At 45.4% G+C, this 23,845-nt stretch overlaps 1 long non-coding RNA gene across 1 annotated transcript in view; it reads right to left on the bottom strand.

Moving 5' to 3' along the window:
• The window catches only part of LOC131807755 (uncharacterized), a 52,038-nt gene extending 37,745 nt beyond the window's left edge, over positions 1 to 14,293 (bottom strand). The window contains exon 1 of the long non-coding RNA XR_009344595.1: positions 14,084 to 14,293. This is a non-coding gene — a long non-coding RNA (uncharacterized LOC131807755). The remainder of the gene's footprint in view (positions 1 to 14,083) is intronic.
• Positions 14,294 to 23,845: the final 9,552 nt, after the last annotated feature.

The following is a 23,845-nucleotide window of genomic DNA, read 5'->3' as shown; positions in this document are numbered from 1 at the left end:
GGTTCAGTATAATCCTGGTGAAAGCACATGTGTGTGACAATGTGTACATGGGTGTGCACATGTGTATAGACAAATACTTCGCAGGGGTTGGGGCACAATTTAGACAACTGACTCTCAGGCTTTCTTGGATGAGACTATGGCCACAAATTTTTTTGAGAAACATAACAATGATGGTGGAATGAAGGAATAGCTACAGAACTGGACAGAGAGTCCAGAAACTGACCCTTGGCGTGGCCCACTGCTGGGGAGGCGCTGGGCTGGAAAGCTTCTCCACCTCAGGGAAAGCCCTTGTGTTATATGGAAAAGTCCTAGGTCTAAGACACAACTGATCTGATGACAAAAACCCAGACATCAGATATCTAGACAATGAGTCTAGATTGGCAGTTAGAGAGTGGTTAATTGTCATGGGAGGGCAGGGTTGGGAGCTGTTGTCTTACTGACTCAACTTCCCTCAGTACTGGGCATAAAATCTCAAACACAGAAGATGTAGAAGATTCCCCCAATCCTAATCTCTGCAACACTCAGTGAGCCTCAGAGGGTTGAGGGAGCCCAAAGGGAACAGTGAAAACTGTCCATCAAGGTATCTTTTACCTGCGTTAACTAAATTCTGGTCCTCTCTGGTCTCCTTTCTGAATGTCTGATTTCTGCTAACCCTGAATTTCACAGGGACATTGGTCTTCCATAACTCTCCATTTGGAATTTTGCAAAATTAGATCTCTCTCTTACTCTACACACAAAAATAAAAAGAAATTAATCTTCTGGGGTGCCTGCGTGGCTCAGGGGGTTGGGCCTCTGCCTTTGGCTCAGGTCATGATCTCAGAGTCCTGGGATTGAGCCCCACATCAGGGTCTCTGCTCAGCAGGGAGCCTGCTTCCTCCTCTCTGTTTCTGCCTGCCTCTCTGCATACTTGTAATCTCTATCAGTCAAATAAATAAATAAAATCTTAAAAATAAAGAAATTAATCTTCTGATGCAAAAATTCAACTTCTAGGGATCTCACTTGTTGTAACACTCATAAAAAAGTGTATCAAGATATAAGGTAAAGGATATTCGTTATAGCACTACTTCTACTGGCCAAAAGAGTAGGAGAGTAGTCATGGTAACAACTAATGTAGATTGAAGACTTACTGGGAGTGTGGCTTTGCTAGAAGTCCTTACACAGAGTTCCTCATTTGAGCTTCACAACAACCCCATGAGACAGGTGGTATTTTTCTTTTAATATTTAATTTATTTGACAGAGAGAGAGAAAGCACAAGCAAGGGGAATGGCAGCGGGAGACAGAGAAGCAGGCTCCCTGCTGAGCAAGGAGCCAGAAGCAGGTCTTGATCTCAGGACCCTGGGATCAGGACTTGACCTACAGACTGGGAAATTGTGGCACAGAGAGGTCATGGCACTATCCAAGACCACACAGCTGGGCTTGACTCCAAACACCTGGCTCCAATGCTCACCTTTGTAACCAGTCCTCTTTACTGCCTCAACCCAAATGTCCCCCATTCATTTGTTCATTCATTCATTCATTCATTCAAAAGCATTTATTGAGCACCATCATGTTCTAAGCACAAGTCTTTACCCTCCCTGAGATTGTGGTCTAGTGGGGGGCGGGCAAGACCTACAAAAACAATGTGTAACTATTAACTATGATGAGTGCAAGAAAGGAAGGATACAGAGCTTTGCAATGAAACCATGTCATCAGTCACGTGACGGAACCCAGGGTGCAGGGAAGACTTCCTGGAGGAAGTAACTTTGGAGCTGAGATCCGATGTAGGGGTACGTTGGGGGCAGGTAGGTGCATGTGTGTGTGGAGAGCAACTTGTGTACCGATCCTGTGACCAGAGGGAGTCACACACAAGTCAAATCATTTGTCCTAGTAACTTGGGGGCCCCATTTTAGAGCCTTGTCCTCAGAGAAACCCAGCATGTCACCCTTTCTGCAAACTCCCAATCAGAGGATCCTAGGGCTTGGTAGGGTGGAGGGTGGTGGCAGTTTGGGCCCTGTTTGGAGTGTATGCCTCCAGGGGTTGGAAGGGAAGGAGGTGCCCAAACATTTTAGTTGCTGGGCTGGGACTTCGCATTCTTTGCATGCAAAGAGCACTTTGGGTAATGCAGGTCTGCGGGATGGAATGAGTCTCATCTGGTCCAGAGGGAGGCCACTCCTTGTGACCAGGCCTTCAGACATGCTTTCCTCCAGAAAAGAGATGCAAACACAGATGGGGACAACAAACTGCCAGGGACAGAACTCAGCGTCAGTGGCTCCATGCCATGGACCAACTGGGAGGCACTGGCTGCTTCCTGGAGTCAGATACAATCACGTGTCTTCTCACTACTGGAAAGCAAGCTGCCCCAGACAGGCTCATTCACTCTGCAAACACTTAGTAGGATTCAGGCACAGCTTGCCTGCTGCAGGCAATCCTAGGAAATACTGTATTTATAGATCTCATAGGGTCTCAAATCCATTTTGGGATAAGAAGCAGTAAAAAATAAGTAAATATGACATAACAGTTAGAAAAAGCAAGGCAAACATACGTAAAAAGATCAGTTCTACCACAAAATATATTGTGAATATAACCATAGAAAACAAACCAACCAAAATACCATAAATAGTATAAGGATTGGGAAGAAATATATTTTTTAAAGAATGTAAATTCTGGCTTGCCTCTCAAATGTAGAATTATGTAAGGGTTTCCTACATCTTTATATTCCCTAACGCTCTCAAATAAACACAGACTACATTTTCAGTGGCAAGATAGTAAATTTTATTTAAATCCACCCATTAATTAATGCAATGTCTCTTGCACCAGGCACGGTTCTAGGCACTAAGGATTCAAACCTTGACATTTCAAGGATCGGAAAGGACAGTGTGACTGAGGCAGAGGGAAGAGGTGGGAGTGAGGAGATTGTAGGGTAGCAAGATCGTGGGGACCCTTGTAGAGTGTAGAAAGATTTTAGTTTTACTCTAAATGATATTAAATAAAACATTAAGCAAGAGTTAAATGCCTTGGCAGGAGGAATAGTAAAACAGAACATAATTGCATGGGTCTGATAGAACAGTAAGGACTTCTGAGCAGAGTTAGAACTCTGGGCAGAGCAGTGAAGGAAGGCTCCCCAGGACCAGGATGCAGCCAGCTGGGACTGAAGGAAGTTGGGATTCACACAGACCTAAGGAAGGCCACACAGGGCAGAGGACACCTATAGTGACATGGCTTTTTCTTTAATAGAATCAAAACTAAAAGCTTACCTTGACAAGGAAATATTTTAAAGGTAGGAAGCTCTGTGTTGATAATGGACAACGAGACATTTTGCGATAAAAATAGGCCCAAAATGAGGGTAGGTGATTGTCAAGATGTTGTGTGATATACCCCTGTTTGTTTCCAGAAGACCTCCTGACTCTTATGAAATATTCACACTAGAAAGAAGAAGGCAATTTTACTCAGAGAGCAGCCCAGAACTTTTGTGGACCTATGTAACCATGAGGACAAGTCTTCAATTCTGCCTCCCCCTGCTTTCTTGGTACTTGCTAAGTGGACCTGCCTAGCCATCAAATAGAGGCAGTTGACTGAACGCGACCACCATCAGCCACGTGTTCTGCAAAGATGAGTGGGACTTGCTCCCCAAATCATTATACAAGAGTATAATTTCAGAATGCTTTGGAGACAGGTAGAGTGCCAGGCACAACATCCAACCAACCATGAGGGTCACATAACAAGCAATTATTGCACAAGGAGCAAGGGAAGAAGGGAATTGCGGCGGAGGCCAGGGTGCTCTCACAAAAGTCATTGATGAGTTCTTGTTTTACATCCTCCCACAAAAAGGAAGGTGACCTAAGCCCAAACTTTCCTGGCAACAGAAGGCAGCCCAGGTTGGACTCATTTGGGGTTCATTTCTTCCCCAGATCTAATAAGGATTGCCCTACAACACCAGGTGAGCCAGCAGTACTGGCAAGTGGGACAGAATGGGAGATGGGTTGGGGAAAAAATGTGCAGCCAGAGGAAGTGTTCTGCTTCTCCATTGCACCCAAGGGTTCCATCTCCACCAAGAGATATTGGGGTGGTGGGTGGGAGTGGCAAGAATGACTGGACAGCCTGGCCCAGGAAGCTTATTTGTCCCCACGGGCCTGAAACTCCATTCACCCACCCAGAGATGGAGAGAGCCATGTGACATCAATAAGAGGCATTCGCCACAACAAGTGCCTGGCCAAAGAAACCTCTTTGTTCCCATGGGCTGGAAACTACCCTCCTGCAACTAAGAGACTCCCATGGCCCCAGTTAGGGGAAACTCCTTCCCCCATAGGGAGCACCAGCAGGGTCCCATGGGAGTCCTGGCAGCACCAGATGAACTGAAGAGATCCAAATAACATTGCAAAGGCTCTGAAAATTAAACTGTCATTGAAACCACAGCTCACCAATGTAGGCCAGGACTTATGTGCTGAACCTAAGCATAGTGAATGCCTGCCAAAATAAAATTTAAAAATGGGGCCCCATATCCTACATATGATAAATAACATATGTAGGAAACAATAAGAAATAACCCTGTAGGGCACCTTGGCTTTGTCAGTTAACTGTTCAACTCTTGAGATCAGCTCAGGTCATGATCTCAGGGTTGTGAGATGAAGCCCCACCTGAGGCTCTGTGCTGGGTATGGTGCCTGCTTAAGATCCTCTCTCTCCCTCTCCCTCTGTCCCCACCTGCACTCCCCTGTATCCCCCAATGCATGCTCACATATGCTCTCTCTCGCTCTGAAAAAAATAAGTAAATAAATAAAACACAATTTTTAAAAGAATTACTCTTTATACTGAAGGCCAAGAAAATCACAACTTGGATGAGAGAGGACAATCCATCAACCAATGCCAAGATGTCAGAATTAACAGACAAGGAGTTTAAAGCAGTTGTCATAAAAATGCTTCAACAAGCAATTACAAATTCTCTTCAAACATTTGAAAAGATAGAAAACCTTGGCAAGGAACAGAAATTATAAAAAAGAACCAATGCAAATGGTAGAACTGAAAAATGTGATAATGGAAATAAAAATCTCACTGGATGGTCTCCATGTTGGAGAGAAGATGAAAGAATAGAATCAGTGAACCTGAGGGCGGGCCAGGAGAATTTAACCGGTGTGATCAACAGAGAGAAAATGGACTGGAAGGAAAAAAGAAAAAATGAACAGAGCTGAGGGGCTGGTAGGACAATAACAACAACAACAACAACAAAACAAAACCCAAAAACAAAAAAGAAAAACCCCAACATTCATCATTGGAGTCCCAGAAGGAGAGGGGCTAAAAGAGTCTTCAAAAAAATAATGGCTGAAAACTTTCCAAATTCTATAGACACAGACCTGCAGACTCAAGAAGCTGAGTGAATCACAAAAAGTGAGTCTAAAGGAATCCACACTAAGACACAGGATAATTAAACTTCTAAAAACTAAAGGCAAATACAACATTTTGGAAGCAGCCAGGGAGGAATGATGTATAACCTATGGGAGAACATCAGTTTGAATAGCAGATTCCCACAAAGCCACAGAGGCCAGCTAGAAGGTGTACCACATTTTTCAAGTTGTAACAGAAAAGCTGTCAACTGTGAATTCTATGTCTTTCCAAATTATCCTTCATGAATAAAGGGGGAAATAAAGCCATTCTCAGACAAAGGAAAGCTAAAAGACTTTGACACAAGCAGATGTACCTTAAAAATTGGCTAAAGGAAGTTCTTAAAGTACAAAGGAAACGATAAAAGAAAATACCCTGGAGCATCAGGAAGGAAGAAGGAACAATGGACAAAACACAATTATGAGAACATATAATACTCTTCTCATGAGTGTTACAAACCACATTTGATGACTGAAACCCAAATAAAACACCATCTGATACTCATGTAAAATATATTTAAAAGCAGGGAAATCAAAAGGTCCCAAATGAAAGTAAGGTTTCCACACTTCACTTGAAGTCATAGTCACATATGTATAATGTAATACTGACAGCAACCACTAAGAAAATTACACAAAGAGATATACTCAAAAACATAAATAAATCAAGATAAAAAGCTTAAAAATTTCAGGAACCCATAAGAAGGCAAGAAAGGAGAAACAGGAATGAGAACCTGAGGAAACAAATAGACAATGAATAATAAAGTCACAAGTCTAAGCTCTAACATATAAATAATTACCTTATTTTTAAAAATGATCAAAATATATGCTGCCTATAAGAATCTTACTTCAAATTCAAAACACAGGTAATTTGACCCATAGGTAGGCTATAAAAAGAAATACCATGCAAAAATGAAAAATTAAAAAAAAACAATCAGGAGTAGCCATATTCGTATCTGATAAAGTAGACTTCAGAGCAAAGAAAATTACTAGAAACAAAGAGGGATGTTGCCTACTGAAAAAAGAATCACTCCACAGAGACATAAGAATTCTAAATATGTATGCACCAAACAACAGGGCATCAAAACACAAGCGTAAACCGAGCGAGCTGAAAGGAGAAATAGACAAATCCATTGGTTATAGTTGGAGGCAACACCCACCTCAGCAATTAATAGAACTACTAGAGAGAAGATGAGGATATCTAAGAGCCAAACAACACAATGACAATTTTAGGATATACTTCCCTTCTTCTGTGAGAATCTCTCCTACCTCAGAAAGATTCATACTTTGGGGAAGCCTTTTAGGAGATCACCAAATCCCTGCCTCCTGAGGGCACAGGGGAGCAATATACAGATCAACACAGAAACGTCACATGGAAAACTCTGGTCAGAAAAATAAAAGCATTGCACATAGCTCATTCAGGTTGGAAGGACTCTTAAAAGTCATTTACCCCAGACCTGGCCCCAGTATAGCATTTCTTTCTATAGTATTTCCTCCATCAAGCTAGCTATCTTGCCTCAACAAGGGGTCAAGAGAAAGGGACTTGCTCCTTTTAGAAGCATTATAGTTGAGGTTCAGTAGTAGGAAGATGGAGTTGAGATCATGACTTTAGCCTATGTTTCAACAATCTTCCTGCCAGAGAACTCACTGCCTCCCATGCTTTCTTTGGCAACACTGTTAGAAAGTTCTTCCTCATAAAATGAGCATTCTTCTTCAATTCTGTCAGTAGTCCCAATTAATACAAAATCTCAGGGTGATAACATTTATGAATCGCCTTAAAATATTCATAACCCCTTGGTCAGAAAATCAGAAATGTGCACTAAGATTTATGGACAGGTATTTATGGGAACACTGGGCCGGCAAACCTTGCCTACAACCTAAATGTCCAAGACGAGACTGTTTAAATTAAATTAAAATATACCTAAATGATGGAATACTACACTTTTATAATTATTAAAATTCTATTTTAAAAGAATACTTAGTGACACAGAATATTTGTAATATATTTTTAAAATGAATAAACAGGTTGTAAGATGTTATAAAAATCTTTATTTCAACTTTTCAAAATACACATGTGTGTGTGTAAGTATATATTCACACCATAAGTATAAAAAGGTAATAGGGGAGCCTCGGTAGCTGATTCGGTTAAGTGTCTGACTCTTGATTTTAGCTCAGATCATAATCTCAGGGTCCTGGCTCTGTGTCTGGCACAAAGTCTGCCCAAGATTCTCTCCCTCCCTCTCTGTCTGTCCTACATGATTGTGTGCATGCGCACATGTGCTCTCTTAATTTTTTTAACTTAAAAAAATTAATCGAATAAAATATGCCATCAAAGGGACTATACCTGGCATTATAATACCTTTTATTGGCACTTCTGTTTTCCTCACAGTCTACAAAATGTCTGCATCTGTCACCAGCTGTATTTTGATGTTGACAAGAGTGTTCCTTTTTACCGCTACAGGAACCAGCCTCCTTCTTGTTGTTCCCTTCCTCCCATCCATCAACAATGCCATCAGGGAGGATTCTCAAAGTCTGAATTCCACCGCCTTCCCTGTTTTACTTCAGTCCTAACACCAACCCAAATTTCCCTTGCTTCTTTGCCTTTGGCAGGTGGAGACAAAGTGACATTTTCCAAATTCCACTGGGAGAATTAAAAGGAAAACAATTCCAGAAAACACCAGTAGGAACAAAATAGTTATGGCAGAGATGCTGTCTGTGTCGTGTGGTAGGTAGCCAGCCATCATTCGTGTGGCTGATGAGCCCTTGATGCCCAGCTGGTCCAAAATGGGATGCTCGGTATGTGTCAAATACACATCAGGTTTCCAAGACTCACACAAATGAACCAAAAACCATCCAAACTATCTCATTAATAATTTTCTGTATTGATTACCTGCTGAAATGATTCAGGGGTATCTTGCATTAAATGAAACACATCTTGGGCGCCTGGGTGGCTCAGTGGGTTAAGCCGCTGCCTTCGGCTCAGGTCATGATCTCAGGGTCCTGGGATCGAGTCCCGCATGGGGCTCTCTGCTCGGCAGGGAGCCTGCTTCCTCCTCTCTCTCTCTCTCTGGCTGCCTCTCTGCCTACTTGTGATCTCTATCTGTCAAATAAATAAATAAAATCTTTAAAAAATAATAAAATAAATGAAACACATCTTGAACATTGATTTCCGTGGGGGTCTTTTGTTAACACCCGGCTTTAAATGTGGCTTCTGGAACCCCTTTAGATGACAGACAAGGCTCGTGGGACGGTTCCATGAGACAGGGTGGCCCGACCCAACCCTCCCTTGTCTGCCTTTACAAGAAAGGTCACAAAGCCACACGTGTACAGTTTGGCCACTCTTTCAGCCACGGGCAGCTCCGGGATGTGGTGTGGCCCAGTGGAAGGCTGCTGGTGTGGGGATCTGGGCGGGGATCTGAGAACGCTCTTGCTTTCCTGATAAAAAGAAACCAACCCGGCTGGCACAGCCCCTTTCCCAATGATCCTGCCTTGAAGGAAGATTTAATGCCAGGAGCTGGGGCGGATGATCTGTGGCTATAACAAAAGCCAACCTGGCAAGGAAGAGAGGAGGGAGAGGATATAGGAGGCTGAGTTTCTGAGAGCAACGTTCAGCCACTGAAGCAAGGCCAGCAGCTATCCAATTCAGATCTGTAACACCACCACCAATACCAACACCAACACAACAACAACAACACACCCTTTTCCCCCAAGGCCCTTGAGGTGGTGTGCTGTTACTTGTACAGGTTCCTAACGGATGGAACAGTTATGTTTCCACAGACCTCGGGGCCTCAGCCGACAGACAGCCTGGGGCCTCCCCAGCAGGCATAACCTTTCTGGGCTACATCTGCGCTCTCTTCTCCTTGGTTCTTCTCCAGCTCATGTGGGGCCCCCAATGTATTTCATGAGCATTACAGAACAATCTCCTCTCCCTGTAGGTCTAAGCCCAAAAGACCCAGTTTAAAACTTAAGACTGCCCCCTTTCCAGAGCTAAATTAATCCCAATGGTTAAATTTTAAAAGAATATCTTCTTTTTTAAAAATTTCTTTTTTAATTCATTTGAGAGAGATACAGAAACAGAGACAGACAGAGCACAGACAGGGGAAGAGGCAGAGGGAGACGGAGAAGCAGACTCCCTGCCAAGCTGGGAGCCTGACCTGGGGCTCGATCCAAGGACTTGGAGATCATGACCCTAGCCGAGGGCAGATGCTTAACCATCTGAGCCACCCAGGCTCCCCTAAAAGAATATTTAATGGCACAGGAAAAGGTTCATAATATACTTCAAAGTGGGGAAAAAAAAAAAAAAACAAGTTCTAAGATGTTACACAAATCTTTATTTCAGTTTGCTTCAAAATTTTCAGTCTAGGGAACACACATCAGTGAGATGCTGGCGAAATCGTGGTGACAAGGAACGCTGACCTCAGCGTCAGGCCCCACGCCTCCCTCTCCAAGGGGAAGTAGTCAAGTTCATCAAGGGTGGAAGGATGAAAGTTTCATTATATGAAAACCACAAACGATCTGTAATCAGAACCCGCAAACCCACGACAGTGGGAAGCAGGCCACTCACAGAGGCCCTGGTAGCCAGCAGAAAGGCTCCAGTCCCATGGAGTCCCCAGCTCGGTCGGCGGTCCCTGTTCGGTGCCCCACCCAGTCTGAACAAGTTCTTCCCAGTGGACTCTGCTTAGTCTCCTTCTCCTCCAGCATGCTCCTGGGGGGGGAAAGAGGCTGGCCCTCTTCTCCAGTGCTATGTCCCCGACCCCCAAGTAATGTCCGGGAGTGTGCTGAACGACCAAATCAGTGCATAAATTCCTGCCTCAAAGCCTCTGTCTGATGACTGTGCTGATTTGCTGTCAACATTTCTATGGAAGAATGAAAAGAAACTTGTTCCTCAAAAGAGGAACATCCAAAGATGTCACAAAGCTAGTTTAACCAGAGGAAGGATGCCCCAAGCTTTGCCTGTTCAGATAGTACTTCTCCCCAAAAAGCAATTCCTGCTTTGGTGGTGGTGGGGGGTGGTCTTTTGAACCCTAAAACCTTCACAGAGCAGTTTCAGAAGCCCTGTATTAGATGATTTCTAAAAGCTTCTCTAACCCAAAAGTCAAATACAGTGAGGGGATCTGAAGAACCAAAAATACTTTCCCTGGTCTCTGCTTCCCTTGGAGCCACTGCTGCTCTGAAAGTGGCCAGAGAGGTAGAAGGAAAAACCTGATACCATGTGACATTATTGCCCCAATAACCAAGGCCCTTGAAAGTGGTAGGGCTGCTGTGAAAAATTCTCATTGCTTCCTGCTGTCTCAGGATTTAATGTCAAGTGATCCACTGACAGATGAAGAAATTGCATCAAGGAAGCCAGCTCATCCTTGGGGAAATGAGAACACAGTCCCTGACGTCAGAGCGACGCCAGCATCCTCTATTAGCAGAGGCTACATTGTTACCAAGATGCCACTGCTGTCCGCCTCATTATGGAAATGATACAGAAATCTACAGCAGATGTCACTGCCAGCTTCTGGACTGTGAATCAATGACACCAACGCTTCAGGATTTCAAATTAGAAGGCTAGACAAGGTCATTGAACTTGCGTATTAAACGAGGTAATGGGATGTAATACAGTTTCTGGATCAAGCGTTCAATAAACGCTAGCTGCTGTTAGTCTGGGTGATGTGAAATGGACTGTTACTAGCTTCCTGGGTGGATTCACTCATTCATTTAGACACATCTGTGGGGCCCCTACTATGTGCTAGGCAATAAAGAGAGGGGAATGGCTATAAACGATGACCCTGCCTTTTGTCAGTTAACAAGAGAAATCACAATGCTGACGGCATCAAAGAGCCACTAACATTTTCTGAGCACTTGTTTTGCATCGGGGACTGGGGGGCCCTTTTATTATTATTATTATTATTATTATTATTACTATTATTAAGATTTTATTTATTTGAGAGAGACAAGGAGGGAGAGCAGGGGGAGGGGAAGAGGGAGAGAGTGAATCTCAAGCAGACTCTGAGCTGAGCTCAGAGCCTGAGGGGCTGGGCTTAAGCTGAAGACCCTGAAATCATAATCTGTGGTGAAACTAAGAGTTGGAAGCTTAAGTGACTGAGCCCCCCAGGTGCCCCAGCTGGATCCTTTAAGTGAAATATCTCATATAATCCTCACAATAGCCCTGGGTGTTACGACCCTTATTCCAAAGATAAGGAAACTGAGGCTCAGAGACTTATACAAGGTCACATGGGGGAGGGGCTCATATCTCCTCTGACTTTCGAACCCAGTGTTCCAGTAACCTTCACATAAAGGCTTATCATTTTATCTAGGATGTGAGGGCTGTGATGTCTGTCACCCCATTGATCGCCAGGGTGTGGCTGTGACCTCTGTCACTCCATTGATCACCAGGGTTGATTCAGCTGATCTGGCTGGCTAGTCGGGTGTCCCCTTCCTCTCACTGCTCCATGTGCGTCCCTTCTGAAGCTGCGCTCCCACCGCACAGTGGAAGAGGACCGACCTTCCCCAATCGAGGAGGACTGCTCTTCAGTCAAGGGTATCGGAGTAGCTGTGCTCCCCTGCGAGAACCTCCCAGTAAGCTCTCAAGGTTTGTTTTACCTAGTGGGTTATCACTGAAGGAAGATAAACAAAAGCCCACCTTCTGGTGAGCTAAAGGAGGGTTTCTGTAAAGAAAACTACTATTAGGAGATGCTCCTGCTTCAGCTGGGGGAGGAGGTCCCCGGGGGGGGCCAAATCCAGGACTGTGTAGCAGCCGTGCCATCAGACTGGCAGGCAGAAGCACACCTAGCTGCATTGCCAGATCATCTGAGAAACGGGCGGGTGGGGGGAGGGGGAGTTCTTCCCAGATCTTTTGCTGGGGGGAGGGATGGAACCATCCTCATTTTACCCCCAAACTTCTTGGCATTTGTACCTATGAGAATTACAAAGTATAAACCGAGACATTTCCTCCCCCTCAGAATCCACACAGCATCTCATCTGTAACCCTCAGGGCCCTTGTCACTTTCTGCCTTACTATTCTAGAGACTCCCTGACATAGGAAGAGCTAATTTTTACTGAATATATTACCAGGAGAGGCTAAACATATATAAATAAATAATACCAGGCACCCTTTGCAGAAAGAGCTTTCAGGGTAGTTGAGGAAACTGTGCATGATCTGCCCAAGGTCACGCAAAAAACCAGCAGCATACGGAAACCCAGCTGAATCACCCACCACCCAGCGGTCTTTTCAGGACACCATATTGCCTCTTTGAACCATGTCAAAGGCTGAAAAACTTTGAGAGGAAAAAGGAGAAATGCAGGCAAGTATATCCGTAATGTAGCCGGAGGATGAGGGTCTTTGAGGCGGCGGTACAAAATCAGATCTTCCTCAACTCCTAGGCCACCATGGGCAACCCGAAGATAATAGTGATAACAAATATAATCGTGGTAATAATGGGGAGCATTTATAGGGCATTTCCAATGTGCCTGGCACCACTCTTGGGGTTTTAAAAATATTAACTCTTATAATCCTTACAATTATGTTAGATGGGTGCTATTACTATCTCCGCTTCCCAGTGAGGCTGCGTACAGAAAGGTTACGTCATTTGCTCAAGTTAGCAAGCATTCATTGCTAACAGAAATAAACATTTATTGAGCACTTGCCATGTGCAGGAACCTGAGCCCAGAAACTTGAACACCTCAAGCAACCCTAAGATAAATACCGTCATGACCACCACTGCCCAATGAATCCAGGGGGTTCCGGAGGGTAATGTGTCCCACCGGCTGAGCTCAGGAACCATGCTCTTAGCCACTAGCTCCGCCGCCACACGCAGGGCGAGCTGCTACAGCCTGGGTGCGAGGGTGGCACTGGGCAGAGGCCTGTACGCTCCCGGGCGTAATCCCTGGCCGGGGCGGCACGGAGGGTCGGATGGGAGGGTGAGGAAGGCCAGCTCCGGGATGCCCTCACCCAATCCCCCGCGCACGGCGAGCCGCTGCTGCCGCCTGCTGCCGGCCCACACCCGGAGTCCAGGTCACCGCCTGCCTCAGCCCTCCAGGGAGCCCTGCCTGCGGCCCAGATCCCCTCGCAGCAGGCCCCGCACCCTTCCGCAAGCCCACCACCTCGCACCCAGAGAAAACACAAGTCCACTGCCCTGCACTCCCTGCGCTCTTCCCTCCGCCCTTCCTTCCAATCCCGTAGCCCCCGCCCCCCACCTCCTCTCCATCCCATCCCCCGCGCGACGCAAAGCCGTGCCTGCGGCCTCGACCCCAGGTTGCTATGGTGATGCGGGACCCCGGAGACGCGCCGGAAGGGGCGGGGTGGCGGGCGCGCGCCCTTGTTCGGGAACGCCGGCAGGGCGCAGCCGGTTGCCATGGTGATGCGGGCCTGGAGAAGGGCCGGGTGGGGTGGGGTCGGAGGGCTGAGGGCGCGCTCCCCCCTCCAGGAAGCGCCCGGGAAGCGCCGACGCGCGCGTTCTTCCTCGACCCAGCCAAACTACTCTGGGACTTGGAGGGGTCTGGAAAGCTCCAAGCAGCCCCGCCGCCGGGTCGGAGAGACCCGCCGGGCTCTCTGAATTCCGGGGTTGATGGGGCCTCGTTTTCCGCCGTCAGTGGCCTCCGTTGCCGTGGTGATGCGGACCGCGGGGGTCGGCTGGGTCGCGCGTGGCTCGGAGGTCCGCCTCCCGCTCCCACCCCGCCCAGCCCCTCCCCTCCCCGTCCCACCGGGTGTGGGTAGCAGACGGCGATGAGAATCACCCGAAGCCCTACCTAGACACGTAGGACCGTCGGGCCTGAGACCTGCTTCCTGGGGCTCCCGACGACTCCACGGTGTTGGCTTCCCATCAGTGCGCGAAGGCGCACGAGGGTGGGCAGGTCCCTGTCTCTGCAAGACCCGTCGACCTTTTCGACGCCACCTAATTCTCCTAGCAAAGGATATGCCATAATGTACTTAACTATTCTCCTACGGGAGTGCACCAATTTTTTTTTCCCAATCTTTTGTGACTACAAACAATGCTATATTAACATCCTTGTATATATACCTCTGTGTAAATGTGCAGTTTCCTCTGTAGAATTTCCAAAAGTCAAATTGCAGTCAAAAGCCAAATGCAATTTTAAAATTTCCGTGGAGATGGCCGAATTGCTCTCCAAAGACAGTAGCAAATTTACAACCCCACCAAAACTGGAATCCAATAATTTTAATTAGAATTATATCAACTATGATGAACTGTTGTGAAAGGATTTTTCCAGAGCCAATGCCATTAAGCCAATTTAATCCTTTTTAAAATTTTTCTTTTTTTTTTTTGTTTTGTTTTTTGTTTGTTTGTTTGTTTTTGTTTTAAGTAATCTCTACACCCAACCAATGGCTGGAACTCATGACTCCAAGATCCCTAAGATCCCTGAGATCAAGAGTTGCCTGCTCTAGGGCTGAGCCTGCCAGATGTCCCGCCAATTTAATTCTTCAATTTAATTCAAATCAATTTTTTTCAATATAGTCAAAACAGTATCCATTCCCATTTTTATTTCATGGAAATTATCTTCTCTGAACAACTTTTACATGTAAAGTTCTTAATAAATATTTTACATGTTTAATAATTTGTGTATCATTTTACTTTCTTTCATACTATTGCAAAGTATTTCACGTCAACATCATTTTATTGAAAAAGAAAAAAAGAAAAGAACTTCTGATATTCAGAAGCTGCCCTGACACTCTGGCTTGGCCATATTACTCTCTATTGGGCATTAGCAAATCACAGAATTTCAACCTTAAACAAGGTTACTCTGATAGCATGATAAAATGAGACAGAATAAGGCTACTTTATAACTTTGTCTAAGCACACACAAAAACGTCGCTATCACACAAAATAACCAAACATCCCTCTCTCGGCTAGAATAAGTAACTGCTACTTCTTTACCAATTAGTTTGATATAGTTTGCCTTCTTTAGAAGTTAGATTAAGTGAGGGGTTAGCCAGGTGGCTCCGTCGGTTAAGCATCTGGCCTTCAGTTTGGGTCATGGTCCCACGGTCCTGGGATCGAGCCCCACATCAGGCTGACTGCTCAGTGGGGAGACTGCTTCTCCCTTTCCCTCTGCTTCTCACCCTGCTTGTGTGTGTGCTCTCTCTGCCAAATAAATGGATAAATAAAATCTTAAAAAAAAAAAGATTTACTGAGATACCCAATCATGGAATTTCCCTTGTTTTCCAAAAGCATCCAATCCAGACCAAAAACTGCTTTCGTAGACATTCCCCAAATCTACCAACCAGAGCTCAAATAGTGTTTTCTTTCTAACCCTTAACTGAGACACCCCATGGTCCAAACCCCAGGGTGTATGTCCTCCCTCCTCCAACTTGTTCAAGGACAGGTGTGTTCCTGGTGTCTTTGGCTAGGTCGCAGTGCTGCTAGGAAGTTCAAATATTCTTTGGTAAAATTTTGCCAGTCTAAAATTTCTCAATGGCAGTCCTTAATAAATGTTTAGTAAAGAACAAATTGTACACGGGCAATCTATTTCAGTTTGATTATTTCAACCTGTTAAAAAACAAAACTCTACCCAGTGAACTTTAAGATCCAACCCCTCTATTAAGTGACTCAAAAATCCCTGAACATCCCAGCTAATAAGTAGAGAAGAGCCTGGAGGAATTGTACAAAATGGAAGATTTTTATAAGAAAGGAGGGTGGGACAAGAAGTTATTAGCAAAAGAAAAGAAAGGATTGTTTCAGGCAAGGTACTGGGCCCTTAGGGGGAACCAGGGGATCTGATTAGGTGGATTACAGATTGATTGAATTCCAGATTGATTGGTTAAAAATTCTACTCCTGGAGAATTTTACACTACAAATTAAGTCTCAGCTTGCACAGAAATAGGAACTGACTGGCCTCAATTTGCCCTTTGGATGGGAATGAAAAAGTCCCTCCAGATGGAGGGATCAGCCAAATACAAGGTGTTTATCCATTAAGGACATATTCATTGAGTGGGACTCTATGCTGGAAATTGCACTTGGCACTGGGATACAGGGATGAATAAGTCCCACGAGGCCCCTGCCCTCACAGAGTTCTCAGTCCTAGTGGGAGAGATGCAAGTTAAGTCATCACACCGATGATTACTATGTGTGATGACTGTTGCAAAGAGAACCTCAGGATTCTCTGTGACCCAGGATAATGGCAACCTTATCATTCAGGTCAAGGAAAAGGGGTTCAAGGAAGGCTTCTTTGAGATAGTGACTTTCTAATGTGAGATGGAAGGAGTATTTGGAAGAGCGTTCCTGGCAGAGGGAACAACCCATGGCCTCCAGTGAGAGCCGCTTCACTCTTTGGAAAGCAAGAGCATGAAAAGTGCCAGTGTCACTGGAATACGAGGAATGAACGGGCCAGGGTGTTGGGGGAGGAAGTTGGTAGAAAGGTGTGGGTCCTCCAAGGTCTTGTCCAGGTCTTGTGCATTTTAACTGTGAAGCAACAGCCAAGGAAGAGTATGGAGAGGAGTGGTTTGATTAGATCAGAAACACATGAAACCCATGAGAAGGAGACTACCACGCTTGTCCAAGGGAGTGATGATCATAATTGGACCAGGCAGTGCTCAGAGAAGGGAAGTGTTGAGGATGGCATGGGATTGGCATGGATGGAGGACTGTGTGAGGTGAGGACATGTCTAGTGAAAAATATGGAAACAACCCTGTTCATGACCTGAATTGGGTTCTCCTCAAAAATTCGTGGGTTGTCCTAATCCCCAAGCACTTAGAAAGCAATTGAATTTGGAGACAGGTGATGAAGGTTAATCCAACATGTCCTCATGGACAGAGAAAAGGATGTGTGAGGGCACCCCAAGAAGGCAGCCATCTGCAAGCCCAAGAGAAAGACCCATGGAGAGATCAGAACTGCCCACAGCCCTGCTCCCGAGCTGTGAGGAAACACAGTTCTGTGGCTCAGCCACTTGGTCTGGGGTGTTCTGTTCTGGCCTCCTTGGCCGACTGATACAAACCCGGATGTCCGAAAATGGCCGGTGGGGAAAGAAATCGTGCTGTATCCGTGTTATGGAGGAGTCTCATCCCGAGATTGGCCTGTATTAATTTGAGATTGCAGCTTCATGAGGAGTCCTCTCTTGCGCCGGAGGAATTTCATTGCATTTACGAGGACCAGTACTGAACTTTCTAGGAACAGCTTCTGGGGGTCATTGTCACAGTGACCTCTTTAGTGCGGGTCATAGTTAAGTTTGCTACTTTGGGCAGAGTTGCCGGGGGCCGGGGAGGAGGGGAGAGCTCGGAGCTAGTGTCTTACCCTCTGGCAACAGGGGTGAGGAGTTCCTGAATAGCAGAGGCCTCTCTCTCAACAGACAATTGCCAAAAGCAAGCTGGACAAAAGAGGCAAGAAGGACAAGACCAAAAGCTTCCTGCCCAGGCTGCCTTCATAGAGACCTGCGCTGGGTAGGACACGAATGCCAAAGCCTGAGACTTTCCCACAGCACTCTGAAAGCAAACATGCTCAAGACTCCACTTCCTTCCTCCAGAATTGGCTGATGTTTCAGACACAGAGCTGTTTACAGGTGACATCTTTGACTCTTCTACTGTCTCAGACCTTAGGGAACCAACCACAGCTGCTTTTCAAACAAACTGTTGGTCAGAAGAAATAAAGGGGCTACAGAAACGCTCATTCTTGTGCGGTCCCCTTCTGGGCTTCATGCAAAGACAATGCCGTGGCAACAGACACTTGACTCTGATTTGGAAATCTGAAAATCAGTCCATCCTTGTTATAGCATCTTTTTTTTTTTTTTTTTTACAACTGTGATTCAGACCGTGTAAAAGAACTCATTTAATGAAGTAGCACTTTGATTTTACAATAAATATATCAGTGAATGTGCTACGTGATAGCAGCAACAATCCCAACCAACCCTCGCATTGTTCCCTTTGCTTTCCTTTGTCTCTTTTGTTCTGTTTCTCTTTTTGACTTAGGAGCTCTTGTAGTAATGGTGTGCCATCAGCTTACGTAGTAATTTTCTTTTCCACTTATGAAAATTCACCCTATAAATTTTTTAAGGAATGAAGTAACCTTGTAATAAGGGGGTAAACTATTCTGTGCAAATATTTAAACGAATAAGGCAGACGGGGAAAAAATTAGGTAGAGCTCTATATCCTGATCTGTAAAGATGTCCGAATCATACATGGGGGAAAAAAGCATGTAGATTATGAACCTATTTTTGTTTTTTAATAAAACCACTTATTACTAGAGTCTGAAGGGAAAAAATCTGGAAGCCTATGCAGCCAACTTTTAAAATACCTTAAAAATTCTGCTGTTTAAGGATCTAAGTTCTGTCCCATGAATGCTGGTGATGATTTCTTGCTGCAGAGAAACTGTAATACATGATAATGTGCTGGAGGCCAAGAAAAGACTTATGATTGTCGGTGACACATGACTGAGTGTGGCCTTTGGGGTCAAACCACATATAAATACTAGTAAAGCTTAACGTCTGTCTTTGTGGGTGTGTGGGTGTGTATACGCATCCTATCTTTTAAAAAAATAAGCATAGCCATAAATACAAGTCCTAATATTTTCTTCTCCCACCCCAGTCGATCATCTTGGATATCCCCATGTACCCTACTGGAGAGACCGCCATTAACTCTATAGGTAGAGCACTCTGCAGTGAGTGGTGGGTCTTTAGAACAGTGTTTATGCGATTAGAATACGATTTTGCAAATAAAACATGCACCGTGTCTGAGAGCCCACAACTGTTCAGAGAAAGGAGGCACCCACACACCTCTGTATTTGTTTTCTCACTCGAGAAAGGGGGATGATGGACTTTGATGATATCTAAAAAGTTTTCCCACTGGCTTTCTGCAAGTCCCAGACCTCTCAAGTCATTGATTAAAGCTTGTGAAGTGGCCATGCTGGATTGAAGTGGTGTCCTTAAGGAAAATTGCGTCCAGAATGACTGCTTCATAGTGGGCTATGCAGCAATTTTTGGAATAAAGTTATTTAAAGTCATTTAGTGCAATTTTGTGTGGTTTTTCCACATTGAAGAGGGTTTGTTTTCTGAAACTTGAATTTAATAAAAGGAATTTAATAGCCATCTGCTCATAATACATCAAAATATTGGTTTTCAGGCTTTTAACTGCTGCAGGAGGTGGAGGTTCTGGAAAGAAGCATAAGCTAAATGCTAAGCACTGTTACTTAGCGCAGAAATGAAGATGGCACATTGCCAAAGCAATTGGGTACGTTTTTGAGAAATTTTTTTGTTTATTAGAATGAAATTCAGAGAACTTTTAAGCAAGAAGTATGCAAACAATCAAAATGGCATTGAGTTAGAGAATGTTAATGGATCGGTAGAACAATCTTTCTGAAACCCTCTGTGCTAGGGTTGGTGAAGGACATACAATATGACTGGATGACATTTGTCATGACATTTATTGTACTCTGTGACAGGCTGAGCCAGATCAAAGGCTGGGTTATCTGCACAGCTGCCCACAGCGCTATTCTGAGAGTAGCACTAAAATGTCAACCAGACCAATGGGAAATAGAGGCCAGTTACTGGAGCGCTTTACACAAGGTTCTTTCAAGGTTGGCAAACTGTTAAGTGGTCTTGTTCCCACTGATGAAGGCAGCATGGGATGGGGGGAAAGGAGACTTGGATCAAACTGAGAAGGGGACCAGGCTAGGCTAGGCTGACCTGAAAGTGAAGCAGGAGCCAGCCCTGAGGGGAACCAAGAGAATGTTCCAGGCAGAAGGATGGTGAGTGCAAAAATGCTGGTCCTGGGTATTCAGGAAAGAGAAGGGAGGCCACTGTGGTTGGAGCACAAAGCCTGGGAGGGATGTGTCTGGCTGGAGGGGATGTACAGGAATAGACAGACCTAGAAGGATACTTCTAGTTAGAACCAATAGGATTTGCAGGACAGAAGGTGGGAGGGAATTATGACTCCTGGGGTTATAGCTGATGCATCTGGGTGGATGGGTGACCTTTCGCTGATATGTAGTGGGCCTGGGAACACAAGGTTGTAAGTAAAGGGTCAAGGGCTCTGTTTGGAACATAAGTGTGAGACGTTAGACATCCAGGTGACAACATCAAACAAGCAGCTGAGTATCCAAGTTCCCAGTGGAGATCTCTGGGAATAGGCTGGAGCTGAAGACAGGAATCTATGGCTCAGAAGACAGGTGCATTAAAACCGCAGGGCAGAATGAGATCCTGCCGGGAAAGGATGGATGGTGCAGGCAGAGAGGAAGAAGGGCTCAGGGCTGATCCCTGAGGAAGGTCATTGTTCAGACATCAAGTAGAGGAAGCCCTATAAGACTGAGAAAGAGGGACTGGTGGGGAGATTCGGGGAGATTCTTTGGGACCAAGTCCATTCAGACCCAGAGAGCGGAAAATGCCCAACAAGTGTCATAGTACGTTTAGTACATACGACATATTTGTTGTCCTTTGGTTTTGCCCCGTAAGGAAGAGTCCCGTGCAGAAGATGCATCTCTGACTGCCAGTTCTCCAGCATTTACCACCTGCTCGCAGAAGTGAGACATGACATGCTGTTCGGGGAATAAGGGAGTCTCATTGTCCCCCCAGTTGCTAAAGCTCAAAAGTCATTCTTGATCCCATTTGATTTGTCTCCCCCACCACATTTAAGCCATCAACTAATACTGTTGGTTCTGTCTTCTAAGCATCCTATGCCCACCCATTTCTCATGTCCTGTTCTCACTGCCGCCACCCTGGGCCAAACCATTATCTTCTCCTTCCCAGACAACCGCAGCCCTTCCTAACTGGGCAAGACTGCCCTGCTGCTTGCACGGTGTTCTCTGACAGGTCACCCTCCACACAGCAGCCCACGGGTTCTTCCTAAAATACAAATCAGAACGGTACTTCCCCTCGAAACCCTCACGTGAAATAACCTAAATGATTATCAATAGGGAACTGCTTGAATAAATAATTCTTTTAAATTAATTAATAATTAACACCGACTTATCATTAATTCCACCCACGTAATGGAAGACTGTGCACGCCCAAACAGTGGTCTTGAGAAGATTCTGCCAGAACTGAAACAAATGAGCTCCAAGACAGGAAATGGAAAAGCCACGTGTGGCCAATATGCCACCTTTTGTCAATTCAAAGGGGGGGCAGGGGGAGTGTGTGAGCCTGTGATTGCATACCTGCGTGATCTCTCTGTAAACAAGCACAAGACACTTTTACCCAAGTGGTGTCCAGGGAGAAAAGCAGGCAGGTTGGGGACGGTGAGGAGGGAGATAGTTTACCTTTGGTACTTCTGAAGTTTGCAAATTTATTTTTTTTAAGATTTTATTTATTTATTTGTCAGAGAGAGACAAGCAGCAGGACAGGCAGGCAGAGGGAGAAGCAGGCTCCCTGCCAATCGAGGAGCCCGATGTGGCCCCTGGAATCATGACCGGAGCCTAAGGCAGACTCTTTTTTTTTTTTTTTTTTTTTTTAAAGATTTTATTTATTTATTTGACAGAGAGAGATTACAAGTAGGCAGAGAGGCAGGCAGAGAGAGAGAGGAGAAAGCAGGCTCCCCGCTGAGCAGAGAGCCCAATGCGGGACTCGATCCCAGGACCCTGGGATCATGACCCGAGCCGAAGGCAGCGGCTTAACCCACTGAGCCACCCAGGCGCCCCCTAAGGCAGACTCTTAATTGAAGGAGCCACCCAGGCGTCCCCGTACTTCTAAATTTTGAATCACATGACCAAATTACCTGTTCAACAATAAATCAATTAAATTATAAAATGTTTATACAAATTAAGTAGTAGCCCCTCTGATACCACCTCCCATGTCACTTAACAGAAAATCTAGTCTCCTCACCCTTCTGCACAAAGCCTTGCAGCAGGACCTTGCCCCATCTCTGCCCTAGCCTTCTAGCACTTTCTCACCAAGGTCCAGCCACTCTGACCTCCTCTTGAAACTCAACAGACCAAGCATAATCCCTTCTTGGGGCTTTTGCTCCGGTTGATCCCTGTACCTCCTTGATGGCTCTCCATGGCTCACTCCTCAAAGTCTCTGCTCTGAAGTCACCTCCTCAGAGATGTCTTCCCTGACCTCCATGAAATGTGCTACCCCTCGGCTCCCATGTTCTGCTGGAAAATCCGTGTTCTCCTTCTCTCATAACAATTACTGTGATCTAAAACTATGTTATTTACTTGTCTACTGTATGTGTCCCCCACCAGGCTCATATGCCACCATAATCTCGATGCCCAGAACAGTACCAGGCTCATCCTCTATAATAAATAATTGTTAATTATACGAACATCACTCTATTTTTGCTGCAGCCTCATGGTGGCTCTGGTAGCCACCATGAGGTGGCTATTTGTCTTCACTCCTGTTTTGTTTCTTTATAGTTCCTGGTAGCAGCGTACAGACTAGAGTTCCAATGCTGGCTTCTCTTTTCCTTAGCTCCATGACCTTGGGCAAGTCACAAATGTCACGGGGCTTTGTGAAGATTAAATGCAATCCCAGGTATAAAGTGCAGCTCTGGCAGGGCTCTCTCAGTGGATGCTCGCGGCAACCCAGGAGGCTGGCTGAGCGGGAACGGCTGCGGTCCATTTGACAGTGAGGAGATGCACGCAGTCAAGGGCGGGGACCTGCTCAAGGTCATGTAACATGGGCGGCGGAGGCAGTCTCCACACCTAGGGCTTCTGAGTTCGTGCTCAGCACCTGAACACAACACGATTTTTCTCCTTACTGCTTTTGAATCCTGCAAGAGCTTCTGCCCTCCTCCCCTGGGAATGGAGTCCACACTTACAATCAACCGCCACAGTAATTTCCCTCCTTAGAGGGAACTGGTCGTTCGTCTTTTGGTTTTCTTCTCATAAAGGCTTGATATGTTTTGGCCGGGAAAACAGTACATAGAGTTTCTAAACAACACCATCAAATGAAATGCAGTGACGCACTGACTTAGAGAAGCCGTTCATCTCATCGTTTCTTAAAAGCAATGAAATGGTTGATCAGTTTTGCCTCTGCATGTTTATTTGTTATAACAGAGAGAAACACCAACACTGAGAGCCAGAGTGAACCTGCCTTAGAATCTCAGTGCCGAAATACAAAGTCATTTTCCGGACACTGTGTTCGCATTTTATTTTCTCAATTTAGACCGCAGAGCGCAGGAACAAGGGCTGGGTTTGTAATGACCTGGAGGAAAGAGTGAATCTCTGAAATTTGACAACAGATGTCACCAGCCTCGTGTCGCTCACAGGACCCACGATGCTACTTTGCCTGTTGGGGCTCGTCCATTTTCTTGGCTGTAATAACATTATTTGCGAGAGTGCACACGCTTATTGTAAAAAATGGCCGCCTCCCAGATCTGACCTTGTTTAGCACTGCAGTGACTTTGGGAGGTCACGAACATTCTCTGCATCTTATAGGCAGGGAAACTGAGGTTCATTGTGGCCCAGGATTGCTCACAGTCATGCCCATCTGCCCGTCTACCTCTTTCGGTGCTGTCCTTGGACAAAGACCGGTGTCACAATAACAACTCCCAGTGTGTGCCCTCCCTGAAGAGCATCTTCCTTGCGGCGATGCTTCCGAGTCGATCCGAGCGGTTCAGATTAGGGATGTCGC

The sequence above is a fragment of the Mustela lutreola genome, chromosome 9, assembly GCF_030435805.1.
Source record: "Mustela lutreola isolate mMusLut2 chromosome 9, mMusLut2.pri, whole genome shotgun sequence".
Lineage (NCBI taxonomy): Eukaryota > Metazoa > Chordata > Mammalia > Carnivora > Mustelidae > Mustela > Mustela lutreola.
Note: the sequence above shows the minus strand (reverse complement) of the source record. Positions and strands in the feature narration are given on the sequence as shown.